This window comes from Lolium perenne, chromosome 1, assembly GCF_019359855.2.
Source record: "Lolium perenne isolate Kyuss_39 chromosome 1, Kyuss_2.0, whole genome shotgun sequence".
NCBI classification, from domain to species: domain Eukaryota; kingdom Viridiplantae; phylum Streptophyta; class Magnoliopsida; order Poales; family Poaceae; genus Lolium; species Lolium perenne.
Window position 1 is genome coordinate 27,572,092 of NC_067244.2, and position 14,431 is coordinate 27,586,522.

At 40.7% G+C, this 14,431-nt stretch overlaps 2 long non-coding RNA genes across 3 annotated transcripts; both read right to left on the bottom strand.

Moving 5' to 3' along the window:
- Positions 1-792: 792 nt before the first annotated feature.
- LOC139836152 (uncharacterized) lies at positions 793-4,021 on the bottom strand. The gene is made up of 4 exons (XR_011752530.1): positions 3,764-4,021; positions 3,300-3,681; positions 2,342-2,417; positions 793-2,175 (listed from the first exon to the last, which is right to left on the bottom strand). It is a non-coding gene; the product is annotated as an uncharacterized lncRNA (long non-coding RNA).
- A 6,494-nt stretch (positions 4,022-10,515) lies between these two features.
- Positions 10,516-12,469, bottom strand: LOC127344775 (uncharacterized). 2 transcript variants are annotated; one of them, XR_007878217.2, is made up of 5 exons: positions 12,177-12,469; positions 11,991-12,087; positions 11,749-11,825; positions 10,790-10,865; positions 10,516-10,623 (listed from the first exon to the last, which is right to left on the bottom strand). It is a non-coding gene; the product is annotated as an uncharacterized lncRNA (long non-coding RNA). The 2 variants fall into 2 exon arrangements; XR_007878216.2 differs by having other exon boundaries at positions 11,749-11,903.
- Between the last annotated feature and the right edge of the window lie 1,962 nt (positions 12,470-14,431).

Below are 14,431 nucleotides of genomic sequence, written 5' to 3' on the forward strand. Positions count from 1 at the left end.
TAGTGGTGTGAACCTTTTTTGTGTGCTTAGTATAGCTCTTGAACTTGTTGAGTGATTATACCTCGTATTCGAATTTAGACGCTAGCACCGGAGAATACCAGGAAGAAGAAGGATTCTACCAAGAGGAGGAATGTGGGGACCTCGGACTAGCTGTCCAAAATCCCTGTTATGTATACAGTTCACGATCCCATGATCAGTGCGCCGTGAACACATAACCGAACTGATATCAAATTGCACCATCCATTACAAAGCGGAATAAGAAAAATTACAACATGGTCACATGACCAATACTTACATAATAGCCTCGAAGGGCCTAAACTAAACATCAGAGTAGCATCATCACTTCAGCAGCGCAGTACCCAAGTCATCTGCCATAACCCTACAGGCAACTGACTGGGAAGACGTTCCTAGCTCGCATAGACGTCGCCAACTCCTTCTTCATCCATCATGTTCCTCCAAGTCTGGCCAGGTAAATAGCCAGGGACAAAGCCGTGAGTACATTTGGAATTGTACTCGCAAACCATCAAGAAGGTACTTTGCAAGAGTGCAAGATAACAAATGCTAATCTAAGATGACAAGAGGGAAGAGCTAATTTCACAAGTGGAAATAGCAGGGGGAAGAGAATCAGTTTCTCTTGTGGATATAGCATGCCGCCATCTCAATTGATGGGGACGCTAAGGAAGTTCAATGACATATCTATATCTTTGTTAAAGAAGATACTTCAAAGAGTTCTACAACATAAAACACTAGGAAGGGAGTAACCCAGTTTATTTCCTTTCCGACCATCTCCATATGGTCAACCCAACCATCCTAGTACCCTTCCGGTACTCCAAAAACAAGTTCCTTTTTCCTTTGGTAAACACTTTCTCAAACAAAACTCATCAGGCTAAGCAACAGCCATTTCAACCGTCCATGACCGCGGACACGGCTATTCGAATAGATTTGACTCTGCAGAGTTTGCACACTTTCCCCACAAGATCCGCGAGTTCATCATGTGGGCATCATCCCTGCATATCAACTATGCCATGACAAAAACTCGGACATAGCCTTTCGCCTATTCGTCTTAGCACGGGATCCTACCCTATGGAGTATGTACCTCCCCGGCACCGTGGAAGCTCACCTCACTTTGAGCGTGGCTCCACCGCCAAGCCAGGAGACCCATAGTGTCTTCCGGACGGGTCAGCCCCGAAGGCCTCCCGTTATACTATTGTCTCCACCAACGACAATCCGGATTCAGGGGTAACCTTACCCTTATATAGTTGTGCGGTGTCCCATGTTAAGAAGAACAAACTACGAGCTAAGCCCCGTCCCACCCCAGGGTAATGTGGTTGCGCGGGTTAATTATCACGGGTGAATACTTAGGCGCCAAAGTTTTCGAAAACAAGATTTTCTTTTCAACCATCTTTGCCAAGATCCTTTCCTTTCATAAACACACGCTTGGGTAAGTCCAACTCACACAAGGTTTTCAAAAATTCTTTTCAACAAGGTATTTTTCCAAGGGGGTTCCCAACCTATGGTTTTATGAAGGAACTAAGAGTCACAATGACATGATGCTAGCCATCATACCACAAGGGGATGATAATTGAGGTGTTAAGGGGATCATACATACTTAGGATAAGCATGTATAGGGACAACATAAGGAGGATTATTCTTTCAGATTTGTGGTGCTAAGAAAATACAACTTAGATAGTGGAGTAACACTATGAAACATACTCTCCAATGGGTACACGGCATACTCCTCTCAAGTTGAGAATACACCAAGATCATGGCATTGATAACTCTATACTACAAAAGTGGTGGGTGTGGTGTAAGTCATTATCTTGAGATGGAACATGCTCAAGTCGAGCATACAGGATAACCAAGAGGAATAGCACGGCCATGATACCATGCATCCCATAATCATAAAGACAATAGTGGAGTATCACCACTAGGGAGTACCCCACTAGCAACCATACATAGATGACAATAATAAAGAGAACAACACACATAGAATCAAGGTGCTTTGGATATCAACAAATGACATCCAACTAGACACCGAATCAGAGATCAAAAGATGGCTTTCCTTGGCTTATTTGTCCATGTACTTCTTCAAATCCATCAATATAAGAATTCCAACAATATAAATAATCTTCTCATCCGATTCCACTTCTTCTTCTTCTCCGGAAGTGTTCGCATCTATCGCCGGAAAATATAAAAGGAACACAATCAATCACATTGCATCAAGAAGACAACATTCAACAATCAACAACTAACCATGCATCCAAGGTATAACATACTAAGGGCCTATAGATACCACAAAACAAGTTTAAGAGTTTTAATTTAGAAAACCCCATTTATTTACCTAGTAAAGGTATGAGTGCATCATAACTTAGCAATTGCCTCTCTCGGTTATCACCATGGTATAAACCAAATATCCCCTGGTAGATAACATCATAAAGATGACAAGTGCATTAGTTTGGCATCAAAAACATTCACATTATAATTTGAAACATTTTTGGAAAAGCGGGCAATCATTCTCCCTATTTTAAAAAGCTTACATAACACTACACAAGAATAGGAGCAAATGATATGCCCCACCATTTGAAGACTTAAGCAAAACAAAAGAGCTAATGCTAAAAGGCAGAGGTTTTGTTTTGCAAGCATAAAACAAAGGTTGCCCATTTCTAATAAAAAGAGTTGGTCAAGGGTTTTAAATAAACCAACAAGTTTTGCTTCAACAATGCATGTCACACATAAACATTACTAACAGCAACTATTATGTATGAACAGAGACTAATAATATTTTTCCTAGATAGCCAGTACTAATACAAGACTAACCCAATTGGAATCACCCAAAAGGTTAATCCTACTATTTTAGGAATTTCTTTGAATCTGACTGTACAGAAAACAAGATCTGTAAGCCATAAATTGTAGAAAAATCCTAAAAATATGGGACCACCGGCATTTGAATTTTATTTAAACAGAGATGCATACACAATTGGATTTGGGTTCAAAATGTTTCTGAAACTCTCACAAATGGATTGACAAGTTTACTGCATATCTGTACCATTTGCTTTCTCACTGGAGTTACAGAATAGATAAAGGTTTGGAACTTGTTTGAGAAGATTAAGAAAACATTCAGTAGTCCTACAAAATTGGAATCACTCAATTAGGTTCAAAAATTGATTTTTGGTGATTTAAAAGCTAACAGCCATGTCTGCAGAATACACAGAACAAGTTTAATTCACCACAAATCGTACACAACTCATAAAAATATGAGGTCTGCTGCATCTGAAAGGTATTGAGAAGCTGGTTCTCACCCAACTGGTTTCATTCAAAAATTCGTTTCCAAGCTCCTGGTTTAATTTGACAAAGTCAGATCTGATCAGATCTTGATCTGTGAACCATTTCAGTTTCATGAGGTCAATCGAAGTGAAACCACCGCCAAAATGAAGGTATTGAAGAGGGCTTTCACCTACAGTTGAGTTTGTTCAAAAAGGTTTTGTAAAACGGAACAAATCTAACAAACAGTGAATCTGCATGTTTACAGAACTTTATTTACCATGCAAAATACGTAACGAATTTGAGGATGAGACCAACGCCAAGTTGTAGATATTTTCAATACCTATCTGCGTAGCTTTGAATCACTCGATTTGGGTCTGAACACGAGTTTTGGCGGAGTTTACAAAATCGTACCAGAATCTGAAACAGCAAGATTACAGAAATTACAGCAAGGTTTTGGACGAACTTTGCTCAAGAAATTCAGATCTGAGGATAACTCAACCTTCTCCATGCTTGGACCAACATGCACCTGCATCAAGATCCAATCTTAGCAATGGAGGAAGAAGAAGAGAAGATTGAACCATCAAGGGTTGGGGAGAAGATGGAGAGGGAGGCTCTCATGGTGAGGGGAAGCTTGAGGGAGGAGGGAGCTTCATCTTGGTGAGTTTTCCATGGCCATGGCCGGCCATGGGAGCAAGGGGCAGCAGCAATTTCGTGGGTGGAGGTAGGAGGATAGTGTGAGGGAGTGGAGAGAGCAAAAATGAGAGCAAAGGGGGAGGTGGCCGGCCAGGGGGGGGGGGGGGGGGGTTATAGAGGGAGGGAGTGATGGCAGCCCCTTATTTGATTGGCCAAGGTGGGTGGCTGCCCATTTATTTATTGGGGTAGTTGGGAGGCAAGGCTTGCAAGAGAAGAAAATGAGGAGGAGGGGCTGGCCGAATTTCAAGTCATGGCCGGCTCCTTTCTTGTCATGAGCAAGTGAGAAATGTGAGAGAGATGCACAACATCAATGTGTATAGACCAAAGCATGATGTTGAGGAGATAAAGTCAATGAGTGACTTTGATGATGATAAAATAGGAGTAGATACATATAGATAAAAAGAAGGGTGAGAGTGATATGAGCTATGAGAATAATCTCCACCACTTTGGTTGAGACCACTCATGAAGAAGATAGTTCCCAAAGTAAAGTTGATGGATAAGAGTTTCCATTTGAATTCAAAATTGAAAAGATTAGGGTTGACCACATGCAGCAATGCATGAGCATGTCAAGGTAGATGGGATGGTGATGGTGGCTTAGTCAATGATAGATCAAGATTAAGAGAGATGGTGAGTGAAGTATTCATATACTCACAAGGATGAATATATTGACATAACTCACCAATTCATGAGGTCAAGTGATGATGGGAAAGAATAGAGAATTGAGATGGGCATGATGAAATATAAGTTGCTCTACAAATGAGAGGTCAATTGGGAGTGGTTTGAAAGTATCAAATGATCATCCATTTGATCAAAAATTGGAGGATGGAGGGGATACAATGTGATGGATCAGAGATGTGCATAAGATGTGCAAGAGTTGTCATTTGAAATAGAACTTGTTTGAAAAGTATTTGAAACACCTCAATTGTCTAGGGACAATGGGGAATGAACTCAAGTGGAATGAAGTTTGAAAGTGTTGAGATAAAACTAGTGGGAACATAGGGGTTCAAAATATTCTACTTACTTTCTCTAGTAAAGTAGAGTTTTTCAACAATGTAAAAAAATAAGCAAGAGGGAAAGCAAGAAATGGTGTAGGTACCATAAACAAGCTTTTTGTTAAAAAGAAAGCCAAATAGAGAGTAAAAGTTTTTCAGAAATCAGTACGGGGTAGAAACGGGATGGAAAACAAAATCCATTTCAGTTCCTTGTTTTCTTTGAAGAAATATTTTGAGAAGCTTTAATAAAACTAGAAGTAGTTTTGTGGTCAAAACCAGAGAAGGAAAAACAATAGGGTTTTTGAGAAAGAAAACTTATCTTAGGGAGAAGTGTTCTCAAGGATAGATGGTGGCTACAAAATGTACCCATCATTTCCACTCTTGATTTTGTGAAGATTAAACTTGAATAAAAACAAGAGGTAAAAGTGAAGCAGGTGATCTAGAGTTGAAACATTGGATATGGTAAGAGATCAAGTTGAGTATAGGAGTTATAAGGATAGACTGAGACATGCAAGGTGTGGAGGTTGAAGAGGGTGTTGCATAGATGAGATCCATGCATTGAAGTCAACAATAACAGTGGTGGGTGCTTAGAGATCAATTGCCAAAGTCTGGACATTTCAAGCCTGTCAACACAGATGGTCGACATGGCCTCAAAACCATCAAGGATGAGTGGGTATAAGAGAGGGATGTAGCTAGGGGTAGATGATCCCAAGTTTTGAATTAAGGATGATTGAGCTATCTCATACCACCAAGAGAAAAATCAAGATGGCGCACTCATGTTGCCATGAGGAGAAGAGTTTGATGTAAAAAAAAGGAAAACAACTTTTCCTAGGACACACATGTGTTTTATTAGGTGAGTTGTTTGTTTTACCACTAGAGGTGTTGTTCTTTGAGGTAGCTCAAGACAAAACTCAACAAGCAAAACAAGACAATACATCTACCAACAGATCAAAGCAATTCATCTCAACAAACAGATCAAGGTAATTCATCTAATTAGCTTAAAGAAAAAGTTTTTGTTCCCCCTAATTCTTGCAATAAGGACAATTAGTCAAGGTTGCAAAAGTTGGGGTGTTACAGATCTTCCACCCTTAAAATAATCTCGTCCCGAGATTAGTGAGCGCAGAACTAGTGGGGTTTTAAGGCTTAACGAAAGTTAGACTCCATGCTTCTGTCGGCGTGCCGTTGTTCAGAGGGTCGCAACTTCAGCTTCTCAGAGACATGATGGATTCTTGCCGATAGCGAGCTTCACGGAGAGGTTGACTACTCCAGGCCGGTGTTGGATCTGTAGCTTCTTCATGATCCTAGCAGAGGTTCAAGACTGTGAGAGGGTTAGTGCACCCCAACGGTGCTTTAGCAGGGTTGAAAACTTTTTAGGGTTAGCTCCAACTTTTAGTGGAAGACGAAGTCTTCCACCCTTAAGATTGTTCAGCGGGGTTCCTGAAATCATAGAGCCTCAGCCACGGGTCTTGTCGGGCGCTTTTTGGAGAAGTCATTGATCTCTCGTCTTGAGTCAACACCTTCAGAGGGTGTTGTGTAGTCCACGGCTTCAAAAGGGGTTAGTGCATCCCACGTTTCCAACGGTGTGTTAGAAAGGTTTAAAATGTTAGGGTTAGCTCTAACTTTTAGTGGAAGACGAAGTCTTCCACCCTTAAGATTTTTCATCGGGCTTTCAGAAAAACTTAGAGCTTCTGCCTTGCGGTCCTGTCGGGGGCTTCTGAAGAAGTTGTTGATCTTCCTTGTTCAGTTGAAGAATCTTCGGGGGCGACGTGCAGACCACATCTTCAAGAGGCACTCACGTGTTAACTAAACCATATGGGGCGCGCGGTGAGTTAGTAAGTTAATGAAACGCCTGGTTGGTATCCATATGAAGCAGCAACAGAGGTCGTCGAAGACAATCTTCATCTTGCGGGTCGGTGCTGACTTATACCTGTTGGTGAGCGGGTAAGTTGCACCTAATCTTGAGTTCTTGAGGTATCTTCAGGAGTCTTCACTTGATGAGGACCAGATGAACCATGTGATGTAGCTTGGTTTGGACGCTATTGTTCGCTCAGCTTGCTATACGGCGTGTTAGAGGGTAGTTTTCAAAAAGATACCCCCGAGGTTAGTGCGGTTATGCTCTAAGGTTAGTCCAAATTAGTATGTCTTCTCGCCGAGGTGCAGTCATTCTTGAAGGTAGGGCTTCTTCTTTCCTGCCATAGTGGAGATGCTCCAGCTGATCTTGAAAGTAGTCGGCGTAGATAGGGGTCTGATTTAGTTTCCCTGACGGCTGAAAAATAACTGCTAACGGGTTTAGAGTTAGAGTCTTTCGTTAATCTACCCAACTAACTAGCAGTTAGCAATACAATGGCGAGACAAACTTTAATCCTATCATTGCCGGTGACGCCCATACAACCATAACCAGAAACAAAATACCACTAACAGAGGCTACTGGTATTTTTCCTAGATGCACAGTAACAAAACAAGATCAACACAATTGGAATCATTCAAAAATATTTATTTTTCAGTTTTTGAGACTCAAAATACTAACCAGAAACAGTGATCAAGTTTTATTTATTAAAAATCGCACAAAAATCCTAAAAATACAAGGTCAGTGGCATCTGAAAGATAATTTCATACTGGTTCTAGTGCAATTGGAATCACATCAATCGGAGCTACCAAACTATTTTTATTAGCAAAACAGTACACTGGCAGATTTCCATTTTTAATTTCTGTTTTATAAATTTTAGACAATTAAAAAGGGTGGGAACGTCTAAATAGCAAGGCATACATGCACACAGCAAACAGATACAAACACTCAAGGCAGCACACTAGGGAGCTACAAGCAATCACCAAACCAGACATGGTACTCTAAGTACCCAGAAATTCCTAATGCGCGGGGGTAGCTCAATCAAAGCGATTGAGTTTGTCCTATCCATCCTATAGATTTGGGGGCTGGTCACATATGTTTCCATCTTTATTTTGCTCTTATGGACTCCAACATGGATTTTCGGGGCAGTTGGTTGCGAAGCAGGCCTGGTGTTCGGTCTTCTATGTTGAGGCGGAGGAGAAAACTGCGTAGTCTTCTTGCTCAACATCCCGGGGATGTGAGGTCTTCGAAGAGGTAGTTTTTGAGGTGCTCCCGAAGTCGAGATCTTGTCGTGGCTGGCCTAAAAATTACTAGTCAAGAAACTGAGGACTTGATCCCTGACGACTGCAAAAAGTGCGAGTCCATGGAGGAAGAAGGTCAGCTCCTTGACGGGCTTTGGTGACAACCAAAGGCATGATCTTATTATCCCTTTATTTGCAGGACTAAGTCGGCGTCCGATCTTCAATAGTTGTCATTAGAGATACGTGAGACTTCATAAAAGGTTGATCCATCTTCGACTTCGAGTCTTCGGTCTGAGTTGGGGACATCGTCCAACATGTAGGTTTGAAGTGGATGAGACAGTAGAGCAAGAAATTTCAAACCTTTTTATAAAGCGGAGAGATAAGAATTTAGAAGCTTTGAATAAATAAGATGAGTAGAAGCTATACTTCCGACTAAAGAAACAATTTGTTTCATAAATAGTTTTTCCCAAGTAATTGTTTTCCTAACTAACGTCCATGCTAACTAAGGTCTCCTACAGTCAGGATAGCTCTGATACCAGCTCTGTGGGGACCCCGGACTAGCTGTCCAAAATCCCTGTTATGTATACAGTTCACGATCCCATGATCAGTGCGCCGTGAACACATAACCGAACTGATATCAAACTACACCATCCATTACAAAGCGGAATAAGAAAAATTACAACATGGTCACATGACCAATACTTACATAATAGCCTCGAAGGGCCTAAACTAAACATCAGAGTAGCATCATCACTTCAGCAGCGCAGTACCCAAGTCATCTGCCATAACCCTACAGGCAACTGACTGGGAAGACGTTCCTAGCTCGCATAGACGTCGCCAACTCCTTCTTCATCCATCATGTTCCTCCAAGTCTGGCCAGGTAAATAGCCAGGGACAAAGCCGTGAGTACATTTGGAATTGTACTCGCAAACCATCAAGAAGGTACTTTGCAAGAGTGCAAGATAACAAATGCTAATCTAAGATGACAAGAGGGAAGAGCTAATTTCACAAGTGGAAATAGCAGGGGGAAGAGAATCAGTTTCTCTTGTGGATATAGCATGCCGCCATCTCAATTGATGGGGACGCTAAGGAAGTTCAATGACATATCTATATCTTTGTTAAAGAAGATACTTCAAAAGAGTTCTACAACATAAAACACTAGGAAGGGAGTAACCCAGTTTATTTCCTTTCCGACCATCTCCATATGGTCAACCCAACCATCCTAGTACCCTTCCGGTACTCCAAAAACAAGTTCCTTTTTCCTTTGGTAAACACTTTCTCAAACAAAACTCATCAGGCTAAGCAACAGCCATTTCAACCGTCCATGACCGCGGACACGGCTATTCGAATAGATTTGACTCTGCAGAGTTTGCACACTTTCCCCACAAGATCCGCGAGTTCATCATGTGGGCATCATCCCTGCATATCAACTATGCCATGACAAAAACTCGGACATAGCCTTTCGCCTATTCGTCTTAGCACGGGATCCTACCCTATGGAGTATGTACCTCCCCGGCACCGTGGCAGCTCACCTCACTTTGAGCGTGGCTCCACCGCCAAGCCAGGAGACCCATAGTGTCTTCCGGACGGGTCAGCCCCGAAGGCCTCCCGTTATACTATTGTCTCCACCAACGACAATCCGGATTCAGGGGTAACCTTACCCTTATATAGTTGTGCGGTGTCCCATGTTAAGAAGAACAAACTACGAGCTAAGCCCCGTCCCACCCCAGGGTAATGTGGTTGCGCGGGTTAATTGTCACGGGTGAATACTTAGGCACCAAAGTTTTCGAAAACAAGATTTTCTTTTCAACCATCTTTGCCAAGATCCTTTCCTTTCATAAACACACGCTTGGGTAAGTCCAACTCACTCAAGGTTTTCAAAAATTCTTTTCAACAAGGTATTTTTCCAAGGGGGTTCCCAACCTATGGTTTTATGAAGGAACTAAGAGTCACAATGACATGATGCTAGCCATCATACCACAAGGGGATGATAATTGAGGTGTTAAGGGGATCATACATACTTAGGATAAGCATGTATAGGGACAACATAAGGAGGATTATTCTTTCAGATTTGTGGTGCTAAGAAAATACAACTTAGATAGTGGAGTAACACTATCAAACATACTCTCCAATGGGTACACGGCATACTCCTCTCAAGTTGAGAATACACCAAGATCATGGCATTGATAACTCTATACTACAAAAGTGGTGGGTGTGGTGTAAGTCATTATCTTGAGATGGAACATGCTCAAGTCGAGCATACATGATAACCAAGAGGAATAGCACGGCCATGATACCATGCATCCCATAATCATAAAGACAATAGTGGAGTATCACCACTAGGGAGTACCCCACTAGCAACCATACATAGATGACAATAATAAAGAGAACAACACACATAGAATAAAGGTGCTTTGGATATCAACAAATGACATCCAACTAGACACCGAATCAGAGATCAAAAGATGGCTTGCCTTGGCTTATTTGTCCATGTACTTCTTCAACTCCATCAATATAAGAATTCCAACAATATAAATAATCTTCTCATCCGATTCCACTTCTTCTTCTTCTCCGGAAGTGTTCGCATCTATCACCGGAAAATATAAAAGGAACACAATAAATCACATTGCATCAAGAAGACAACATTCAACAATCAACAACTAACCATGCATCCAAGGTATAACATACTAAGGGCCTATAGATACCACAAAACAAGTTTAAGAGTTTTAATTTAGAAAACCCCATTTATTTACGTAGTAAAGGTATGAGTGCATCACAACTTAGCAATTGCCTCTCTCGGTTATCACCATGGTATAAACCAAATATCCCCTGGTAGATAACATCATAAAGATGACATGTGCATTAGTTTGGCATCAAAAACATTCACATTATAATTTGAAACATTTTTGGAAAAGCGGGCAATCATTCTCCATATTTTAAAAAGCTTACATAACACTACACAAGAATAGGAGCAAATGATATGCCCCACCATTTGAAGACTTAAGCAAAACAAAAGAGCTAATGCTAAAAGGCAGAGGTTTTGTTTTGCAAGCATAAAACAAAGGTTGCTCATTTCTAATAAAAAGAGTTGGTCAAGGGTTTTAAATAAACCAACAAATTTTGCTTCAACAATGCATGTCACACATAAACATTACTAACAGCAACTATTATGTATGAACAGAGACTAATAATATTTTTCCTAGATAGCCAGTACTAATACAAGACTAACCCAATTGGAATCACCCAAAAAGGTTAATCCTACTATTTTAGGAATTTCTTTGAATCTGACTGTACAGAAAACAAGATCTGTAAGCCATAAATTGTAGAAAAATCCTAAAAATATGGGACCACCGGCATTTGAAAGATATTTAAACAGAGATGCATACACAATTGGATTTGGGTTCAAAATGTTTCTGAAACTCTCACAAATGGATTGACAAGTTTACTGCATGCCTGTACCATTTGCTTTCTCACTGGAGTTACAGAACAGATAAAGGTTTGGAACTTGTTTGAGAAGATTAAGAAAACATTCAGTATTCCTACAGAATTGGAATCACTCAATTAGGTTCAAAAATTGATTTTTGGTGATTTAAAAGCTAACAGCCATGTCTGCAGAACACACAGAACAAGTTCAATTCACCACAAATTGTACACAACTCATAAAAATATGAGGTCTGCTGCATCTGAAAGGTATTGAGAAGCTGGTTCTTACCCAACTGGTTTCATTCAAAAATTCGTTCCCAAGCTCCTGGTTTAATTCGACAAAGTCAGATCTGACCAGATCTTGATCTGTAAACCATTTCAGTTTCAGGAGGTCAATCGAAGTGAAACCACCGCCAAAATGAAGGTATTGAAGAGGGATTTCACCTACAGTTGAGTTTGTTCAAAAAGGTTTTGTAAAACGGAACAAATCTAACAAACAGTGAATCTGCATGTTTACAGAACTTTATTTACCATGCAGAATCCGTAACGAATTTGAGGATGAGACCAACGCCAAGTTGTAGATATTTTCAATACCTATCTGCGTAGCTTTGAATCACTCGATTTGGATCTGCACACGATTTTTGGCGGATTTTACAAAATCGTACCAGAATCTGAAACAGCAAGATTACAGAAATTACTGCAAGGTTTTGGACGAACTTTGCTCAAGAACTTCAGATCTGAGGATAGCTCAACCTTCTCCATGCTTGGACCAACATGCACCTGCATCAAGATCCAATCTTAGCAATGGAGGAAGAAGAAGAGAAGATTGAACCATCAAGGGTTGGGGAGAAGATGGAGAGGGAGGCTCTCATGGTGAGGGGAAGCTTGAGGGAGGAGGGAGCTTCATCTTGGTGAGTTTTCCATGGCCATGGCCGGCCATGGGAGCAAGGGGCAGCAGCAATTTCGTGGGTGGAGGTAGGAGAAGAGTGTGAGGGAGTGGAGAGAGCAAAAATGAGAGCAAAGGGGGAGGTGGCCGGCCAAGGGGGGGGGGGGGGGGGTTTATAGAGGGAGGGAGTGATGGCAGCCCCTTATTTGATTGGCCAAGGTGGGTGGCTGCCCATTTATTTGTTGGGGTAGTTGGGAGGCAAGGCTTGCAAGAGAAGAAAATGAGGAGGAGGGGCTGGCCGAATTTCAAGTCATGGCCGGCTCCTTTCTTGTCATGAGCAAGTGAGAAATGTGAGAGAGATGCACAATATCAATGTGTATAGACCAAAGCATGATGTTGAGGAGATAAAGTCAATGAGTGACTTTGATGATGATAAAATAGGAGTAGATACATATAGATAAAAAGAAGGGTGAGAGTGATATGAGCTATGAGAATAATCTCCACCACTTTGGTTGAGACCACTCATGAAGAAGATAGTTCCCAAAGTAAAGTTGATGGATAAGAGTTTCCATTTGAATTCAAAATTGAAAAGATTGGGGTTGACCACATGCAGCAATGCATGAGCATGTCAAGGTAGATGGGATGGTGATGGTGGCTTAGTCAATGATAGATCAAGATTAAGAGAGATGGTGAGTGAAGTATTCATATACTCACAAGGATGAATATATTGACATAACTCACCAATTCATGAGGTCAAGTGATGATGGGAAAGAATAGAGGATTGAGATGGGCATGATGAAATATAAGTTGCTCTACAAATGAGAGGTCAATTGGGAGTGGTTTGAAAGTATCAAATGATCATCCATTTGATCAAAAATTGGAGGATGGAGGGGATACAATGTGATGGATCAGAGATGTGCATAAGATGTGCAAGAGTTGTCATTTGAAATAGAACTTGTTTGAAAAGTATTTGAAACACCTCAATTGTCTAGGGACAATGGGGAATGAACTCAAGTGGAATGAAGTTTGAAAGTGTTGAGATAAAACTAGTGGGAACATAGGGGTTCAAAATATTCTACTTACTTTCTCTAGTAAAGTAGAGTTTTTCAACAATGTAAAAAAATAAGCAAGAGGGAAAGCAAGAAATGGTGTAGGTACCATAAACAAGCTTTTTGTTAAAAAGAAAGACAAATAGAGATTAAAAGTTTTTCCGAAATCAGTACGGGGTAGAAACGGGATGGAAAACAAAATTCATTTCAGTTCCTTGTTTTCTTTGAAGAAATATTTTGAGAAGCTTTAATAAAACTAGAAGTAGTTTTGTGGTCAAAACCAGAGAAGGAAAAACAATAGGGTTTTTGAGAAAGAAAACTTATCTTAGGGAGAAGTGTTCTCAAGGGTAGATGGTGGCTACAAAATGTACCCATAATTTCCACTCTTGATTTTGTGAAGATTAAACTTGAATAAAAACAAGAGGTAAAAGTGAAGCAGGTGATCTAGAGTTGAAACATTGGATATGGTAAGAGATCAAGTTGAGTATAGGAGTTGCAAGGATAGACTAAGACATGCAAGGTGTGGAGGTTGAAGAGGGTGTTGCATAGATGAGATCCATGCATTGAAGTCAACAATAACAGTGGTGGGTGCTTAGAGATCAATTGCCAAAGTCTGGACATTTCAAGCCTGTCAACACAGATGGTCGACATGGCCTCAAAACCATCAAGGATGAGTGGGTATAAGAGAGGGGTGTAGCTAGGGGTAGATGATCCCAAGTTTTGAATTAAGGATGATTGAGCTATCTCATACCACCAAGAGAAAAATCAAGATGGCGCACTCATGTTGCCATGAGGAGAAGAGTTTGATGTAAAAAAGGAAAACAACTTTTCCTAGGACACACATGTGTTTTATTAGGTGAGTTGTTTGTTTTACCACTAGAGGTGTTGTTCTTTGAGGTAGCTCAAGACAAAACTCAACAAGCAAAACAAGACAATACATCTACCAACAGATCAAAGCAATTCATCTCAACAAACAGATCAAGGTAATTCATCTAATTAGCTTAAAGAAAAAGTTTTTGTTCCCCCTAATTCTTGCA